This window comes from Simochromis diagramma, unplaced genomic scaffold, assembly GCF_900408965.1.
Source record: "Simochromis diagramma unplaced genomic scaffold, fSimDia1.1 OVJJ01000596.1, whole genome shotgun sequence".
NCBI classification, from domain to species: Eukaryota; Metazoa; Chordata; class Actinopteri; order Cichliformes; family Cichlidae; genus Simochromis; species Simochromis diagramma.
In genome coordinates, this window is record NW_024387245.1 from 12,289,409 (window position 1) to 12,309,989 (window position 20,581).

Sequence of the window (20,581 nt, forward strand, 5' to 3'; positions counted from 1 at the left end):
CAATCACCAGCACAGTATCTTTCAATGCCAAAAGACATAAAACAATCTATGAATTAAAATTACAGGATAATTAAAACGCAACTGGATAACAATTAATGACAAGTCCGCATAGTCCAGGCACCTACATGTTTTGGAACGTCTTTAAAATGAGTCTTTCTTGGGGAAACACATCAATCTTGGAGAGCTGTGTTGAGTCTTTGCTTGGGCAACAAAAAAAGTGACTGTTACACCTGATGCATGGTCGCTTGTTGCCCAAGCACCTCCCACTAGCACACCCACTAAGGAATCACATACACTACATTAATATAGCCAAAAGAAAAACTGTGGATTGCTCAGATGTAATGAATGGATCCACTGAAAATGAATGAACGCAGATGCCAGGCAAAAAGGAAATTGAATTAACTGCACTTCTCTCACTGAGGGATTCATCATGACGGAAACTGACTTAGGGCGATGAGATGGTCAACAAAGCTTCCTGTTTTTAAAGAAAAATTGCTTTTCAAATGTTTCCATTTAGAGCATTGTCCCGCTAAAGCCTGTACAAGTGCTTGCTTACAGAACACAGCTCCCAGAGCCTGCACAGATAAAAGGTTTTTAAAGTGCACCGTGATTGACAGTTGAGTTTGCAGTGGTTGCAAATGGCAGAGGTAAGCTGTATGTAATTTATTTAACTAAAAATAATAAAAAATAACAAACTGACCTTTTCAATGTAGGAGACTGAATGATGTAAATCCAGCAGCAGTTATGCCTCAGCAATTCTTCTGCTATAAATTTGTTGACTTTTTAGAGGAAAACAAGGCTGTCATTTCAGTTTTGTGACAGCTGGGACCCTGTTTACAGCTGGGACCCTGTTTACTAGAAGGTTTTAAAATTTCTGTACTTTTAGGTGACAGAAGGAGACATGTGGCCTGGTCAAAACACAGAGAGCTGCACTCTAAAAGATCTTTAAATATAGTAAACATACCTTGTGTGCCACAGACTGCTCCCAAACACGAGGGGGCAAATAATACCTCTAAAACACTTAAGTTGGCTTTATTAAACGTTAGATCTTTAGCTGGGAAAACATTTTTAATTAATGATTTAATCACTGAGCACAGCCTTGATTTTATGTTTTTAACTGAAACTTGGTTGGACCAAAGTAACAGTGGAGCTGTTCTCATCGAGACGACCCCTCCTAACTACAGTTTTATCAGTGAGGCCAGGGTGAGCAGGAGAGGAGGAGGGATTGCTGTCTTATTTAATGAATCATTTCAATGTAAGCAGCTATCTCCTGGAAGTTTTCAGTCTTTTGAATATGTGGCTTTACAGCTGAAGGCCCCATCCAAAGTTCAATTCAATTAAATTCAATTTCTTTATTGTCCCACAAGGGGAAATTAGTTTAGCAGCAGGATATAAATAAACATAATAAATAATAATGAAAATAATAGTGATAGAAAGTCCTAGGACAGTTATTTGCCATTGAGGAGACAAGATGCAGTGGGGATAAAAGAGACCTGGAGTCTTTTAGTCTTCCTCACAGGTGGAAGACTAAAACGACGGCCGGAAGGCAACAACTCAAACTCACTGTGAAGTGGATGGTTCAAACAATTAATAATAGAATGAGCCTTTCTAAGCACATTTCTATTGTAAATGGCCAAAAGTCCATCTTGCCAGCGCCCTGAAATTTTGCTAACAGTTTTTACCAGAAGTCCCAACCGATTCTTATTCTTCACCGTCAGGTTACCAAACCAGGCAGCGATACAAAAAGACATCACAGATTCAATAAAACGTCTATAAAACAAAGACAACATCTCAGATGAGACATTAAAAGATCTCATTTTCCTTAAAAAGAACAATCTTTGTTGAACTTTTTTAGTAGTGGCTTCAGCATGAGATTCAAAACACAGTTTATGGTCAAGTACCACACCTAGATATTTATAACTCTCAACGATCCCAATATCAGCAATTTTAATGATAGTGGGTGATGAGCTATAAAAGGACTTCCTAAAATCAGTAATCATGTCTTTAGTTTTTGACACATTAAGTGAAAGGAAGGACTCATCACACCAATTCACAAAATCATCTACAACCTGTCCATGGCCTGACTCGTCCCCCACTAGAAGACTGACGATCACTGTGTCGTCAGCAAACTTCAGGATATGTCTGTTCGTGAAATTGCTGCGACACTCATTCGTGTACAGAATGGACAGAAGGGGAGAGAGGCAGCAACCCTGGGGTGATCCAGTAGAGGAGGAGAGCACATCAGAAAATACATGATTCACCCTCACGCATTGTGACCTATGAGTCAGAAAGTCTGTCACCCAGCCGACCAGACTAGTGTCAAGCTTGAAATGATTGTAAAGCCTGTCAGCAAGTAAGAAGGGTTGAATTGTATTGAATGAAAGTCAGCAAATAATAATCTTGCATGGGTGTGGGGGGCCTCAAGATGCTTATACAAGAGATGCAGGAGTGTGACAACAGCGTCCTCCACACCTCTCCCTGCTCTATAGGTGAACTGGAAGGGGTCAAGATGGTGTTCAACATGCATTAAAATCTCCTTCTTAATTATCTTCTCAAATGACTTCATCACTAAAGAAGTCAGAGCCACAGGCCTAAAATCATTCAGCACCTTAGGAGAACTGCCCTTAGCAACAGGAACAATGACAGCATGTTTCCAAATCTTAGGTACTGTCTGTAGCTCTAAAGAAAGTGAGAAGATATGGTTGAAAAATCCCACTCAGCTGATCAGCACAAGTTCTCAGTACCTGTCCACAGATGTTGTCAGGTCCAGGGCTCTTGCTTTTAGTGTGTCTAAAAAGATTAGCTACCCCCCTCTCATCAATACAAATTGATGGGGGAGTGACAGTCTTTTCCCTCAATGTGCTGCTCTGCCTAGAACAGTCAAAGTTCTCAAAACGAAGGTAAAAACTGTTAAGACTGTCTGCCAGATGTTTGTCAGCGGTAAACCCCTCTAAGGTAATATTACTTTTACCTTTCGTCTGTAGCCCTGCCATTGTTTTCATACCAAGCCAAGCTCTTTTGAGGTTTATACTGCTGAGTTCTGTCTCAATCTTATTTCTATACCTCATCTTGGCAATCTTTATTGCAGCCCTCACCTCCTTCCTCAATATTCTCATAGTGGGAACGTCTCCCTCGTTAAAAGCAATTTTCCTTTTAAGAATCAGATCCTTAATATCTTTAGAGAGCCACGGTTTGTTATTAGGGAAAGTCTTAAATTCTCTGACTGGAATCACAGAGTCTTTGCTACACACCACATCAGTGAGTTCATCCAAATCAGAAGTGCTCTCTTGAAACAAGGACCAATCAGTGCAATCAAAACACCCCTGAAGGGCAACACAACTGTCTTTTGTCCAGACATTAGTCCGCTTCACACAGGCCTTCGCCCTCCTAATCACAGATCTGTAAGCAGGGAGGAGAAGAATAACATTGTGATCCGAAGAACCTAGCGCAGGTCCGGCCACAGACTTATATGCCTCCTTAATTGGTCCATAACACAAATCCAGCGTTTTGTTATGCCTTGTAGGACAAGTGACATATTGAAAGAAATTGTTCAGTAATTTCTTAAGATTACAATTGTTAAAATCACCAAGAATAAAATTAGGAGCATCCGGTGAGAGAGTCTGCAGATTGTGTACCACTTTAAAAATGGCATCGGCAGCAACTTTAACGTCAGCTTTAGGATGAATGTAAACAACAGTGACAAAAATTTGAGGGAATTCCCTCGGTAAGTAAAATGACCTGACAGATACTGACAGGAGCTCGATGTCAGGAAGACACAACCGCTCCCGCACAGTAAAGTTATTACACCAGCCCTGGTTGATATACAAACATACCCTTCCTCCGTGAGATTTGCGTGTTACTCCACAGTTCCGATCCAATCTGACAGGGGTCCCAAAGCCGCTGATTTGCAGTGAAGTATCACTGTCCATATCGGTCAGCCACATCTCGGTAAGCGCCATCAGACAAGCCTCCCTGTATTCCCATAGATGAAGCACATTTCCTTGTAATTCATCCGTTTTGTTCCTAAGAGATTGGACATTGGCCAGAATCATAGAAGGCAGAGGAACACGATTCTTCCTCCGAAGTTTTCTTACACGCTGATGCACGCCGCCTTTCTTTCCACGTTTTCTCAAGCGGCGGGGCTTTCCAAAATTAGTCTTTGACCGGGCAAATAAATCCTCACCAAGAATCACATCTGTCCGAGCATTAGAAGAGTCGTACATAGACAAACAGGACCACTGTAATCCAAGTAGTTCCTCGTGTGTATAAGTGATTGTCAGTGAGAGTGAATGACTCCAGGTGAATATCGCCAACAACAATAAAACTAAGGTGTAGAAGATCTCCATCTCGGCAAAAAAAAAAACTTCATAAAAAGTTAAAACCACGGTTAAGAACAGAGTTAAAACAAAGTTAAAAACAAAAAGAAAACGCCAGTAAACACCTGCTGCAGGTCGCCACAAGAGCAGCGCCCCTTTGTGTTGTGTTGTGTTCTTAATGTTTGCAGGCCTCCCAAATACTGCACAGACTTTTTTTTAATGATCTCAGTGAACTGTTGTCTGTGATCTGTGTTGATTTCGACTGTGTAATTATTGTTGGGGATTTTAACATCCATCTGGACAACCCTCAGGACAAAGGGACTAAAGACCTGAGTAACACTCTGGGCAACTTTGGGCTGACTCAGCAAGGTTACTGTGTCTGATGTGGGCCTGTCTGACCATTACTGTGTTTTCTTTGAAAGTAAAATTTCAGCCCACACAAATATATCAACAGCAGTGATCACAAAACGGTGTATAACTGAATACATTAGTGAGATATTTAACCAGGTCTTCCCATTAACACCTGACCTGTCCAGAGGTTCAGTCAATGAGCTCGTCAATAGCTTCAATGCTAAAATGTTAAATGTAATGGACACTATTGCTCCCATTAAGGTGAAGGTTATCTCTGGAAGGAAAAAGTCTCCATGGAGAAACTCCACACTGGTGAAAAATGAAAAAAGAGAGTGTAGGAAAACTGAGCGCAGATGGAGAAAAACAAACCTCCAGGTTCACTATGACATCTATAAAGAGAAACTTCACAATTATAATTTACAACTGAGGAGTGCAAGGAGGTCCTACTTCTCTGACATCATCACCAAAAACAGTCATAATTCTCGGGTCTTATTTTCTACAGTTGACAGGCTAACAAACCCTCCTGTGCCAGTGGCAGCTGAACTTCATTCGACCATGGCCTGCAATGACTTCGCCAAATTCTTCACAGACAAAATCCAAAAGATTAGACAAGCAATTGGTACATCAACAGCAGATCCAGGATATATACTGTGTCCACTGAAAAACTGTTTAAACACCATCAAAGAGTTTCACCCTATTAACAGCAAAGACCTGGAGGACATCTTAGGTCAACTGAACTCCTCCTCTTGCTGTTTAGATGTCCTGCCAACAAGTTTTTTCAAAAAGGTCTCAAAGACTTTGGAGTCAGACCTGTTACAGATCGTCAACTTTTCTTTAATATCAGGTGTGTTTCCAGAACCACTAAAAACTGCTGCAATAAACCTATATTGAAAAAGGACAATCTTGACATGACACAAATGAACAACTGCAGGCCGATCTCAAATCTCCCATTTTTAAGTAAGATCATTGAAAAAGCAGTTTCTCAACAGCTCAATTACTTCTTAAAACAGAATAACTGCTATGATGCCTTCCAGTCAGGTTTTAGACAGAACCACAGCACTGAAACCGCTCTGACCAAAGTGTTTAATGACATATGTCTGAATACAGACAGTGGAAAAATGTCAGTCTTAGTTTTGCTGGATCTCAGTGCAGCATTTGATACAGTTGACCACAACATATTACTCAAACGACTGGAAAACTGGACAGGTCTTTCAGGAACTGTACTAAACTGGTTCAAAACATACTTAGAAAACAGGAAATACTTTGTATCAATAGGTAACTTCACATCCGAGCAGACAAGTATCACATGTGGAGTTCCCCAAGGTTCCATCTTGGGACCCCCTTTGTTTAACATTTACATGCTCCCACTGGCACAGATTATAAAGAACAACAAAATTAACTACCACAGCTATGCAGATGACACACAAATATATATCACAATGTCACCAGGAGACCGAGGCCCTGTACAGGCTCTTGGTAAATGCATTGAAGAAATTAATGACTGGTTGTGCCACAATTTTCTCCAGCTAAACAAAAACAAAACTGAAGTAATAGTCTTTGGTGCCAAAGAAAAACGATTACAGGTCACCAGAGAACTTCAATCTATACACCTAAAAACCAGGCGAGAAATTTGGGTGTAGTGATGGATGCAAACCTAAACTTAGAAAAACACATTAAGACAATAACAAAATCAGCTTACTATCACCTCAAGAATATTTCAAGGATAAAAGATCTGATGTCTCAACAGGACCTGGAAAAACTAGTCCATGCATTCACCTTTAGTAGGCTTGATTACTGTAACAGCATCTTTACAGGTCTACCTAAAAAATCAGTCAGACAACTACAGCTCATTCAGAACTCTGCTGCTCGAGTCCTCACTAAGACCAAAAAAGTGGACCACATCAGTCCAGCTCTGAGGTCTTTACACTGGCTGCCTGTCCGTCAGAGGATAGACTTTAAAGTTCTGATGCTGGTCTATAAAGCTCTGAATGGTTTAGGACCAAAATACATCAGTGACCTCCTGACCCAGTATGAACCTTCCAGATCCCTCAGGTCATCTGGATCCGATTTTTTATCAGTTCCCAGAGTCAGAACCAGACACGGAGAAGCTGCATTCAGCTTTTATGCTCCATATATCTGGAACAAACTTCCAGAAAGCCTCAGATCAGCTGAAACACTCAGTTTATTTAAATCCAGGTTAAAGACTCACTTATTCTCAGCTGCATTTGAATAAAGCACCAAATCTACACTTTTAAGCATAAATTTCAAAACTTATATTTTAACTACTGATTTTATCTACTGTTCTGATTTTATCTACTGTTTTTTTTTAATCAATTTTAAATCGTGATTTTTATTGTTTTTGGTTTTTAATGTCTCTGTAAAGCACTTTGAATCACCTTGTTGTTGAATATAAATAAACTTGCCTTGCCTTGCCTTTCCTTGCCTTTGTGTATGAGGCAGAAATTTGCTCCAAATTTCAGAGGAAGCCACATATGAAAGCATGAATCTTTGTAAAAGACATAAACAAGGCTAGCAAGACACAGTGTCACTATAGAAATACAAAATATCACTTGTGCCATTTCTCATTAAATAAAAATACTGAAAATAAATACATAAACTGTATATCACACTGCATATACACATGATAATGATGTTACTGGCATAGACAGAAAAACAAAAATAAATTGAATTAGTTTGATCCCCAGATGCTAGAAGTCTATCCTTTCATGTCATTTTCGCAGATTTAGCGGTCTAGTACTGTAGGAAGGAATTTTTACCTGGTGTTGTAAAGATTCACAGGAAAGGGCGGGCCTGTGGCTGCAAAGTTCATAACATATGCAAATCATGTGTAATCTGTATAAGCAGAAGCATTTTTTTAAAGAAAAGATAAAAGTGCCCATTTAATGATGCAAAAATGTGTTGCTGTGATGTTGATGCAAATGAATCCCGTGCGAATCGATGAACCATCTGGTGTCAGGTCCCTCAACAAGGCTCCTTTATTATAAATAATATTAAAATATTTTCAAAAATGCTCAATATATCTCTCAGAGTGCTTTCACAAAACAGATTAACGTTAATTGTGTGACCTTTAGTGTTTTCCTGTAATCGTCTTGAACTTAACTTAGTAGAAGAGCTCTTGTCCCTTTAGCAGGAAGGAAATTTCATGTTTAGAGAGTGCAACTAATCGAATGTGCAGCTCATTAAATTTGAGTTCAAGTCTGCTGACAGATGTTTCCACAGGAACTTTGTTCAAACACTGTTATGGCTGATACATAAGCAGCAGTTAATTAAGGCTTCATTAGAGTATTGGATTTATCACTGATACACCTTTAAAAGTTGCACGTTTTGGGTTTCTGAGTTTTGAAAAGTCTCTTTTGCTGGAGTCGGTCCAACCACATAATTACCTTTTTAGTTCTTCATTTGAAAAAAGCTCCAATAGAGCATTTAAGCCCTGACTTTCTTGGAAACAGCTGCAGAGCTGAATCCAAATTTTATTAAAGCAGCTATAATCAATATTTTTATATAGCAAGAGACCCACTCAGTGTTGTCAGTGACAAACCGACAGACCATCATTATCTGAGTCTGCTGCTCCCTCCTGCATCGAGCTTTCACAATTCAGCTCATTGTTCAGATGTCTGGCCCACAACTTTACTGTAATGGTCTCCCACCAGCGATACAGTGCATCGTTTACAGCCTCTGCTTTTCTAAACACACAGAACATAAAGCACCTAAAGGGCAAGACATTTTCTCTCAGGAATTACAGACTGCAAGCAGTGTTCACACAATTTGGAAACACAAAAGGGAAAAAACAATGCCAATGCATTTATTTTGACCTCAAGTGACTATAATGAGGTTACAGTTTGTAATCCTACACCTACGCGGCCGAAATGAGTTGTTACAGGTTTATTAAGAAATTATAAACATTAATAAATTAGTATTGCTTGCGTGTTGTTAATGTTAACTTAGGTTTTAGCTGCAAGTTTTGTTGCTTAAATGTAGGAAAGTTGTGTCCCACCGGCAGCCCATGGATGGGCTTTCCTTGCAGCTTCAGTCAAAGATTGAATGGCCCTCCAGCAGCTCCTGTAATGTTCAACTTTGCAAAATGAGCATCCTGCAAAGCTTCTGCATCCTCCTTCTCTTGGCTCACAGAAAGTCCTCCTGCCCCTGTTCCTACACTTTTCCTGCAGGTCTTGGTACCTTGTGCGTTTTCTTCTCAAGGTCTTGTTTGAAATACTCTTTCCAAGGCACCGTGAGTTCCATTGTGATCAAATTACCTCTGAAACTTCAGAGGTAATTATCAAGTATGGTCTGACTGAAGTTTTAACAGTGAGCTCTGGGAACTGCTTTTCTCGATATACTTCCAACTGCCAGTCCAAGGCTGTGTGAAATGGCCTGTATATGTTTGTTGGTTTCTCTGAGGCTTTGACAGTTGATATTGTCTTCTTTGAATCATGATGCCGTTTGCTGCTATTAATAGATAAGTCTAGCCACTGCCATAAGAACCTGGTCATGGCGCCACAGTGGCTGTCTGCCAACGTAGACATTGTCAAGCCCACCTGATGAAGTTCAAACTGAGCATCAAAATGGGGAAGGAAAAACAATTTAAGTGACTTTGAATGCTGTTGGTGCCACACAGGTTTGCGTTCAGTATTTCACAGCATTTCAGAAACTCTCTGGGAGAAAATACCTTGTTGATGCCAGATGTCAGATTAGAGTGACCAAATCAATTCAAGTCAGATTTATTTAATGATCCCCAAATTACAATAGCAGTCATCTCAAGGTTCTTTATATTGTAATGTAACACTCTACAATAATATGGACACTAACCCCAACAATCAGAAAACCCCATATGACCAATCCCTTGGTGAAAGTGGGAAGGAAAACAGGAAGAATCTGGAAACTCACCAGCCACTCTATTAGGGACTCTTTAGCACTGTCAAACCCAGTGCTAAAGAGTCCCTAATAGAGTGGCTGGTGAGTTTCCAGATTGTTGGATTTTGAACATACCTGCATGTGTGATGAGGTTTATATAGAGACATTTAAAATTTGTATTTTTTTTTCTTTTATACAAATGAAAAAGAAACAACCCTTAAAGAGTCATAATCTATATATTTTCTAAAGTATCTCTCTACAATGTGTGACTGCAAAATGAGAAAAAGAGACCTATAGAAACATTTTAAAAGGAATTTAAAAAGTACAAGGGGACATATGTACTTCAGAAGAACTGAGAACAAGTGTGAAACTCACAGGAGGAAAACTAAGAGCTTTGCTGACACCCAGCTCACGTCGGTTCTGATGTGAAGTGACTCATATGATTGCTGAGGTCATCATCATTGATCTTACAGAAGGTGAAGTATCACAGCACTTGTGACTTGTTATGTTCTCAGTTGATGGGGTCTCAAAACACCTTTATCTGACTCATAAGACGCACAGACTCTGTGTTCACTTCATCAGGATAAAACTCACTTCAAATGCTGCATCACACCCTGATGTAAACAACCCGCACAGTTTGTGAGGGACATGTGGAAGAATACTGGTGTAGTAAAGAAGAAAATATTAAATGAGAGGTTTATTTTTTTATCTAAAGGATTTTATCACCACATTTTCTTTCTTTGCCTTCCATGGAATCTGCTCAATGTTAAAGGGGCGATGCACTTTTTTAAGACATGATCGTACTACCCGGGATCTGTGGCTCTTGAAGGAGCTCTCATAGCTTCGACAAAATAACCATAATGATCTCTTCAGGGTAGCTCAGCTTCAGCTGGTGACTTAAAGCAACGATGATCAATCATTTCATTCTGACAATGGAGCACATGCCTACTTGGATGAGAAAGGGTTCACTCAAAGTGATTTTTCATCCCTCTCATCAACCTTATGCCTTTTTTGGCAATAGGAGGCAGCTGTTTGAGGTTTAAAAAAGGGGGGAGAGAAAAGGGTTTAAAAAGCCGTTTCTTGCCCATCACCAAATGACAGATAAACGACAGCTGGTGAATGTAGAATAATCATAGCAGGGGCTTAAATCACAGCAGCAGCAGCTAGCTGCGGCACCACTGGCTCCCTCCAGAAGCCAGAGCATTACAGAGGCGAGTGCTGCTGTTTTGGGGTGACGCCTCAACCTAATGTAGCTGTTTGGCACCGCCAGGGGTTGATGCCACTTCTTACCATAGTTGTTGCTGCTTAATTTTGTAGACTATATCTAAGTTATATTCATTTTTACCATCTGTGGCATGGAAAGCTTTTTGTATGGACCCTTAGACTGTCACAGTACTTCAGTCTTCTCTCTGCCCTTTCAAAACAGGCAGCATTATCTTTGAATTTTCTCTGAAACCATTCATTTTTATGAACATACTGATTAATAGGACTGTAAAATACCATACAGTCCTGTATGATTTAGTTATTGTGCCTCCCAGCAACAGATGTGTTCAACTAATTAGCAAGTATAATAAATGTGAAATGCCTAATAAACATCTGGTTTTCAACCCAATTAATGCCAGAAAGTATCATACTAAGCAAAACATGTAAAGATCATAATTAATATACAACTTCCTTACTTACTATCAAAACACAGTTTTTAGGGAGGTTAATGATGCAAAACCTACTCATGGCTGCAGTTCTAGGACTTGTATAATAAATAATGATGCAGAGTAAAACATTAATCTGTGCTTTAAATTGTCCAAATAAAGGACCACAAGTCGCTCTAAGTTTCAGCTGGTCCTGCAGAGACATGGGTGCTGTGTTGATGATATTTTAGTTCCTTCCAGGATCAGAGTTGAACATTATTGTTCTCATTGTTAGCGCAGTATTTGCAATTAGGCAACATTAAACCATTTTGAATTCTGGATAGACATGGGAACACAAAGTTAATGAAAATTAAAGTGAACACAGATTTATAACACTGAGAGAAGCTCAATTAAAGCCTTTAATTATGCTATAATTTAAAAAAAAAAAAAGAAAAGAAAAAAGAAAAGAAGTTTTTTGGCAATGATTTTTAGCACTCATTAAAAAATCCCAACAAATGTTCCTCCTTCTGATTAAAAAGGCTCATATTAAAGATTTTGTGTCCAAATATGCAGAAGATAAGTAGCCAGTTGGTTATTAGGTACACGTGTTGAAACTGCTATTTATGCAAATATCTAGTCATCCAATCACATTTCAGCAGCTCAGTGCATTTAGGCATGTAGACGTCATCAAGACCACCTGCTAAAGTTCAAACTGAGCATCAGAATGGGAAAGGTGATTTAAGTACTGGGATTTCCACGCCACTGTTTGTATCATGGATGTAGAGATACATTTTAAAGACAGTTTGGGCCATAAATCAAAAATGCTGAATGTGAGAGACCTCCATATTTAGTCAGAACGTTAGCATGTAGCAATTAAGTTGTACAAATATCAGATTATTGCCTGATAAAAAATAGATCCAATAAAGAGTTCAAGCCTATCCCCACTGTCATAGGATGAAAGGAGGGTTACATTATGGACAGGTCACCAGTCTATTGCAGTGCAAAATCAAACCCATGAGCCAGAAATCCAATTTAAGGCCAAGACCATAAGCAGCACGACAGAGAGTATAGAACAAAAGGATATGACATACGCAACAAAGCAGAGCAGGAATATGTCTGTGTAGGTTCTCAGTCATCCAGGTCATGGTAATCTAAGGAGCTTGGAAAGAAACTGGATGACTGGACTTCTTTAAGTTTCTTGAGGATGTTTCACCTCTCATCTGAGGCGCTTCTTCAGTTCTAAGACCAAATGGTGGAGAGTCAGGTGTATTTAAGTGGGAGTTAAGAGGGTTGTTGACCCACCATTGATCATGTGCCTTATCACATGAGCCAAGGTGTGAAAAAGGGTGTGGGTCATTAGTCATCAGTAAACAAACAAAAGACAGTGAAGCACAGAGGGCACGAGTACATGAACGTGACATTAACCCTCTCCAGGCAGACGTTGCAGATTTGCAACAGTTAAGAACTAACAACATGATTACCCCACATACATATTTTATGAGGTTTTTTTTTACTCAGAAGTACCACTGCAGGACTTGGTTGTGCATTAGCAATAAAAAACTTAATTTGGGCCTGAGAGTGTTAAGAGCGCAGACAGCGAGGCCCCAACGAGGCTGGAATAACAAAATGAATAGAAACCAGAAATCAATTTCACAAGAACAAAGACTCACAATCACAAAAAATAAAACTAGCACTACAGTGGCAAGTAAATCAAAATACGAATGAGAACTGAACCAAAGAACTGAAGCGTAACATGACTGGAATAATAATGAAATCAAAGCAGGAATCCAAGACGTCAATCCAAATAATACCCTGGGAATTTTTTTAACAAGCAGATTGAATCTTTTATCTTTATCTTTATATATTTACTATTTAATTAACAGGGAACACACATAGATGTTTTTTTTTAAGTGGTGTTATACAGCACAAGTCTACAATCCAAGGATCCAAGGCTTAAAAGAAAAATAAGGAGAAAATTGTAGCTACTTGGCTGTCTGTGCGTTTGACTTTCTGGATAACACAGAGAGATCATTGTGACCGGTATCTGAAGCTTTCAGTAAAAACAACAAACAACAAAACACAAAAATCAGTGTAGGACAAAAGAACGTGTATGCAAATGTATAATGGCTTTCATGTGCCTAAGATTTGGCGCAGTCTCTAAAAAGATCTGTGTGGATTTGTGGGATTTTGAACAAATCTCTTTCATATTCTGGTTGTCTGGAAAAACCTAATATTTGATGTGTTAAATTCCAGTTCATTGCACTTGCAGCTACGTGTGCAAATAACACATTTGGTTTCAATGCATTCAACCACAACAACAGCTTACGTCTTCCCCTGTGACTTTGCCAGAATTTAGTCCATATTAATGCTTGTGTGACTGTGTTTGTGACTGTGTGTGTGTGTGTGTGTGTGTGTGTGTGTGTGTGTGTGTGTGTGTATTATCAGAACTTTGGTGGTCCTCAGTCAGTCACGAGCAGAGCAGCTGTACATCAGTTTTCGTATTATTCCCTGAAGGAAATGACCTTAATTAATTAAGATTTTCTGCATTGCCCATCTACTGCACTCACAGCCTTCACAATGGACCACCTAGAAAATGACTGTGCACTAAATTATCATCTGACTTATAAGAAGTAAATGTGAATAAATATTTTTAGCAATTTGCATTTTTTATGCACTCAGTATCAACAATCAGGCTGAAGATGATGTGAAATGTCCATTATTTTGCAAATGAGGATCAGATTTGATCCACAGACATGAACTTATTTACATAGAAAGAGAGAAAACGTCAAAGAAAACTTTCAACAAGACAGTTTGAACAGCGATTGAGCAGTGAGTGAGTCAGTATCTGTTTTTAAAATCCCATGTGTCATCTCAGTTTTCTTTGCACAGAGAACCCCCACCCCCCACCTGCCTGCCACTTCCTGTCACTGATTTGTGTTATGCAAATTTCTTCTTCCTAATCTCTCAGCGATTGAACACGATGAGCATTTTGTTTGTTTGCTTGTGTAAATTGGGAGCTAAATTACGCTGCAAGCATTTGCACCTCGCCTGCTCCTCCGGCATTTGCTTTAATTTACACAACATGTTTGTGTATGCGAACACATTTGCGTAATGTGTTTTTCCCTCATGAAGCAAGCAAATGTTTCAACAAAGGCCTTGGTGATTAGTCAAGCTGAACCCCAAATAAAATTTCCAAAGTAAAAGAGCACAAAGTTGGTCAGACTAAGTATATATGCTCAGGATTTTCACCGAGGAATGGTAATAAATTACTTTAATCCCACTAGATGAGAATGAAGTAATGGATCAATACTGAGCAGGAAAGCAATGAATAATGATCATGTTATGGAGCAAATTTCAGATCACATAATACCCTCTATTTTTGCTTAATGAATTTCTGTGAAATTCATTAATGGGCCCATTTGCTCAGCTTTCATGTCACTGAAAATATTTAAATCTGTATTTCTTTAAAGGTAATTAAGGTGTCCCTTTGAAGTAAAGCAAAAATGAGGGATGAATATCTGTTTAGCTTTATAAATAATAAATACAAACCTAAACAAATAGCTTCAGATTTCAGCTGTGAACCTTAACTTTGAAAGTCAAAAAAATTCATTTTTATGCTTAAATAATGGATCACTTGAGTACTCAGGATGGTGAACCTAGTGAGCATTTCCTCACAGGTTGAAATCTTTCAGTTTTTTTGTTATGCTTTTCCACTGACATGCTGTTTTTGTCCACCTTTGATGCTCTCATACACCTCTTTTCCACTGACACAGTGTCAATGCCCAATCTAGAACCGGTTCCACACATTTACACCAAAAAGAAAAAAGACTGCTTCCGGTGCCAACAAGCTCACAGTGGCATTGCACCACATAATTGCTGGACACAAAGCTGGACCCACTAACAACAATAGTTACCACAAGAATTGCACAGATGCAGCACGGACTTTGTCTACCTCTTTTGTTCTTCCACAGAGCTGACCCCAGCTTCTGCTGGTAATACTATACATAATAATAAGTAGTTCTCAGATCCACTGATATCTGGGCTGGTGCTCAAACAGAAACACAGAACTGGCTTTGCACTGGCACACTGCTGGAAAGAGGTATTTAGTGCCATTTCTTTGTCCCAGCAGGTGGCCATGTGTGAAAATCTTGTAAAAAAAAATGCAGCTGCACATCAGCACCAAGCAACATATAACATATTTCCTGCATAATTTTGCCCTGCCATTTTTGAAGTACAATTTTGTTAGAAGCAGAAGAAGGTGGGTAATGTGGCCTTTGGGAAACTAAGCCAAATTGAAAGTTAAACAGAAATAGATTATATATGTAAAAAATATATTAACAACACTCTCTCTATTGTATACACCCACCATTAGGCGGCTCAGGTGTTTGACCCTCACTACACTCTGCAGCCCATTAGTGACCTGTGGCTGATGTGAGTTTCTGCAGTCACTTCTGTTTTATCTTTGTACAACAATGATGCTGTAAGCACTTGGTGAGGGTCAGTACATTTTTGCTTGGCTATTTTGAAAGGCCATGAAAAAAGTCATGGAAAGGATTTCCATGTTATTAAATTGCTTTATTTTAGCATTAGGCAATTCTGTTATTTCAACTTCACTTATTTGAGTTGGACCAACGTAATTAATGACTAATGAACTTGATTTAATTCAGTTAATCCAACCCACGCAAATTACGTTAGTATAACAAAGTATTTAATGCTAATATAAAGTCATTTATTATATTTTGTTTGGTAACACATTATAACACGACTAGCAAATAAGGCGCAAGTACCCTGTACTTATGTGCATTTTGCAGGCCACAGATCAGGTTTTCTGGAATGCGAGCCATATTATAGAGTCACATGCAAGACCCTCAAAACAATGAAACAATTACACTGTAAGTATACCCTATACTTCTGTGAATTTTCTGAGCAACTAGTCAGGTTTTTTCAGGAAACAATGAAAAAAGTACACTGCAAAAACCTGACTTGTTGCCTCAGTTAATCATCAGTTAATTGGATTGTGGGAGGAAGGCTGAGGACCCAGAGAGAACAACACAGAAAAGGCCCCAGCCAGTTGGTAGATTTGAAATCAGGACCTTCTTGCTGTGAGGTAACAGGGCTAACCACCGTGCCACTGAACTGTCACGCCACAGCAGGAATCAAGGCTTGATACAGAATTTTATTTATGTTTTTGTCTTTGACAGGTTAAATCACAATAAAAAGCAAGAGCGTGCATGTGGTGTGTGTATGCTTTTCTGCCTCTTATAACCCCAGTGATTTTCCTTTGGTTTGAAATCTCACGTGATCTTGTGAAATCAAGTAACTAACCACCCTTGCTAGACTGTATCACTTCATCTCAGTAAGAATAAATTAATAACAAGTATTAAGTTGTTGAATTTCATGCAGATTAAATTATGTTCAACATAGAAACATATAATTAGTTAAGTTAGACTCTTGTAAATGTAATGACCACCCAATTTCACTTTTCGAGTGTAGGTTGTCAGGTTTACGCATAAAAAACACTTTGGTGAAGCTTAGATAAAGATCAGGTTTGGGTTTGACTTACTTTGTCATAGCTACAATAATATTTGTGCAAAGGTCACACAAAAGTCTTATTTAAAATTCATATTAATGATCACAACAGCAAAACAAATATGAGTCACCTGGGTTCTTGCCAGTGTGGTAGCTTGCATATAGCCACTAGAGGGCGAGGTTACAATTAAAATATGACGGGAGATGTGGCATTCAGGAGAATCTGCATTTTTGCTAAAATGATCAGGCGCTACACTAGCGCTAAACTGCTTTTCTTCTTTAAACCCATCATCTGATCATTTTCTTTTACTTACCCGATTCAGGGTCGCAACTCACTTATCCAGCTGTCATGAGCCAAGAGGGTCAAGCCAGTGTCACATTCACACTCACACCTACAGCCAATATAACCATTTATTAATATAACATGAATGTTTTTGGACTGTGACAGGAAGCCAGATTACCTGGAGAGGACCCACCACTTTCTAGGCATGACAACACAGCGAACCACGGCACCATGCCGCCCTCTTAAATCCTTTTTACGTCTTTCATTTTCCCTTCACATACTTTCTGGAAGATTCAACAAGAAATTCAAGCTTCTTCATCTTAAATTTCAAAGCAGAACATTATGCATATTTGTTTACTCATCCACTTCTTTCATTCAGCATGTTGTTGACTGCAGTGGCATGTTGGTAGTTTAAGCTCATGTACATGTAAATCAAGTCCTCTGTAAACCAGTGCTGTCTTTTACTTCCTGCATGTGTACTGAATGAGGCTTGAATCACAAACAAAGCAAATCTAAAACTGAATGTAAAGAAAAAAAGAAAAAAAAAAGTTGTGGTTTGTGATGCCAATTCACCTTAAGAAACACACATATACATTCATTTCCCCAGTCTTGCATAAGTTACTGTGAACTTGAAACACTTTTCTATATTTCCACCTTTTACGGTAACATGACAGCCACATTGGTCCTGAAGCCAAAGCAGCATACCTTTTTACTTGTTGGCAAATCCATATTGTTGATAATGATCTTCTGTCTCATCTTACCGCCCACTTATGTCAGCAGAGGGCTGAGTGCACACTATGCATTACATACGGTTTGCTGGAGGTTTTCTTGCTTTGCTGCTATTTCTCTTGTGCTGTCTGGTACATCTGCAGTGCTGTGTTCATTCACCTTACACAGGACTATTTAAGGATAATTCTTAATGTGTTGAAGTAAATATAAAGAAATGACCTCTGTGTGTGACCTTGCTATCGGTGCATTCCTTGAGATATAAAATGTCATTGCTTGTGTTTGCTGTATCGACTTATTGTCACCTTGTCTAGTTGTTTTTTGCTGTAGTAACATATGTCCTGTCGAGTCATTCTTTCTAAGTGGTCTTTTATAATGTTTACCTTGATTAGCTCATATATTACAGTACACAGTGAAATACCAAATCCTCTTTCTGTCTTGTGAATAGAATTTACCAAAGGTGCTTGTAAAAAGGATTAAACTGAACGCAATAAAACAAAATGATTTCTTTGAAAGCTTTTGCATCACAATATATATAACAATTAGGGGTGCAACAATACACAAAATTCACGGTTCGGTTCGGTTCGATACTTTGGTGTCACGGTTTGATATTTTTTCGATACAAAAAAAATGTTCATGCCTTTTTAATTTGTCATTTATTAAAATTATAAATATATATTTTAACTCAAATGTACAGTTAACCCTAACCCTTGTGCGTGTTTTTTATTTTGACAGCGAATGCGCACCTGCGGACCACTTATGTGCAGCCCTGGTTATTTAGCTCATCATATTGCAGCCACAGAAATTCTTTTGTCCATGAAACCATAAAGCTGCACTTTCTTTTTGCCTTATAACTTCATAACTCATAACTTCATAACTTCTCCGTTTTGTGGTAAGCTTTTCTTTGGCTGTCACTTCTTCACCCTGACCTGTCTTATTTGGCTCAGCAGAACTAAAATATATATCCTGCTGCTTTTACACGCTCACTCACATAAGCTCAGCGATTCTCTGCGCGATCAACCTCTCACATGTTTAAGCTTGCTGCAGGAGATTTCACTTGTCATGTTTGCATAGTAAGCTAACGATTAATAAGACGATGTCAGAGGAATTGGTGCACAAATTATCATCACTCACAGATCAGTGCTGTTGCTCTCTATACACAGTTCGCACGATTGCAAAGTGAAAGCAAAAAAACAAGCGCAAATTCAAACGTGATTTCAATATGTCACATATTGACAGTGGCTCACCGATGCCAATGACATAATTACCCAGCTACATTTCTGAAAGAATGCAAAAGCATTGACATATATTTTTCCTTCCTACAATAGCCCGACGGGCAGGGAAGAGATAGATTTTGGTAGCCCGACTGAAAAAATCGCTAGCTCCGGGACGTCGGGCTAGCGATATTGCGAGCCCTGTATCTGATTGAGGAATCACTCATCTTTGGAAAAGAGAGTTTATTACAGAGAAATGTCTCTTTCCAAAATAAAAGCTATACTATCCGCTTCTTCTGGGCTATATTCTCAGCAGCATAAGGAGAATCATGTGCTAACAGCTGTCTAAATGACTCGGCTAAAGTTAGTAGCATGCTTGTTGTTTTTGTCTTTGCACTAGGATGATGTCGGCGTAAATGTGCAGTCATATTCGTTGTGTTCCCACTAGTGCTTTCAGGTTAATCTCGTTGAAATGACCTTAACGCCACAACACGGCAAATCTCCGTTAACGAGCTACCGCCGATCGCCCCGTGCATGGGGCTAGACGGCCAACACGTTAACGAGCTAACTGCGCTAACACACTAGTTCCCACCCATGTAATTGAGCATTGCATGGCACATCCAACATACTGTTTTACTTTAGTCCATGACTCGCTTACCTTCAGGGTCATACGTCACATGAAAACCAAAATAATTCCAAACGCCAGATCTGAAGATCAGATCAGTTCCCAGATCAGTTCCCTCATCTGCAAATGGTTACTGGACTTCCTGACCAACCGCCCCCAACATGTCCGGCTGGATAACCGCTGCTCATCTACAATCACGATGAACACCGGTGTACCACAAGGCTGTGTGATGAGCCCTTTCCTCTACTCCCTCTTCACCCACGACTGCAGACCTGCTGATGGTTCCAACACCATCATTAAGTTTGCAGATGACACCACGGTGATTGGCCTCATCAGTGACAACGATGAGGCGGCCTACAGGGAGGAGGTGGATCGTCTGGCTGAGTGGTGCGACACAAACAACCTGCTGCTTAACACCGAGAAGACCAAGGAGCTCATCGTGGACTACAGGAGGAATGCTGACCCACATCCACCCATCCACATTAAGGGGACGGCTGTGGAGCGTGTGAGCAGCTTCAAGTTCCTGGGAGTCCACATCTCCGAGGATCTCACCTGGACGACCAACTGCTCCAAGCTGGTCAAGAAGGCTCACCAGCGCCTCTTCTTCTTGAGGACTCTGAGGAAGAACCACCTGTCCTCAGACATCCTGGTGAACTTCTATCGCTGCACCATCGAGAGCATCCTGACCAACTGTATAACAGTCTGGTACGGGAACTGCTCTGCCTCGGACCGGAAGGCGTTGCAGAGGGTCGTGAAAACTGCCCAGCGCATCGCCGGAGCACCACTTCCTGCCATAAAAGACATCTACAGGAAGCGGTGTCTGAAAAGGGCTGGGAAAATCATCAAAGCCCCCAGTCACCCATCACATGGACTCTTCACCCTCCTGCCCTCTGGGAGGCGCCACAGGAGCCTCCGGACTAAGACCACCAGGTACCGGAACAGCTTCTTCCCCACAGCTGTCAGACTCCTGAACTCTGCCTCCTGACATCTGACCCACGTTAAACTCATGGACTGAACATACACACACCCACAATGGA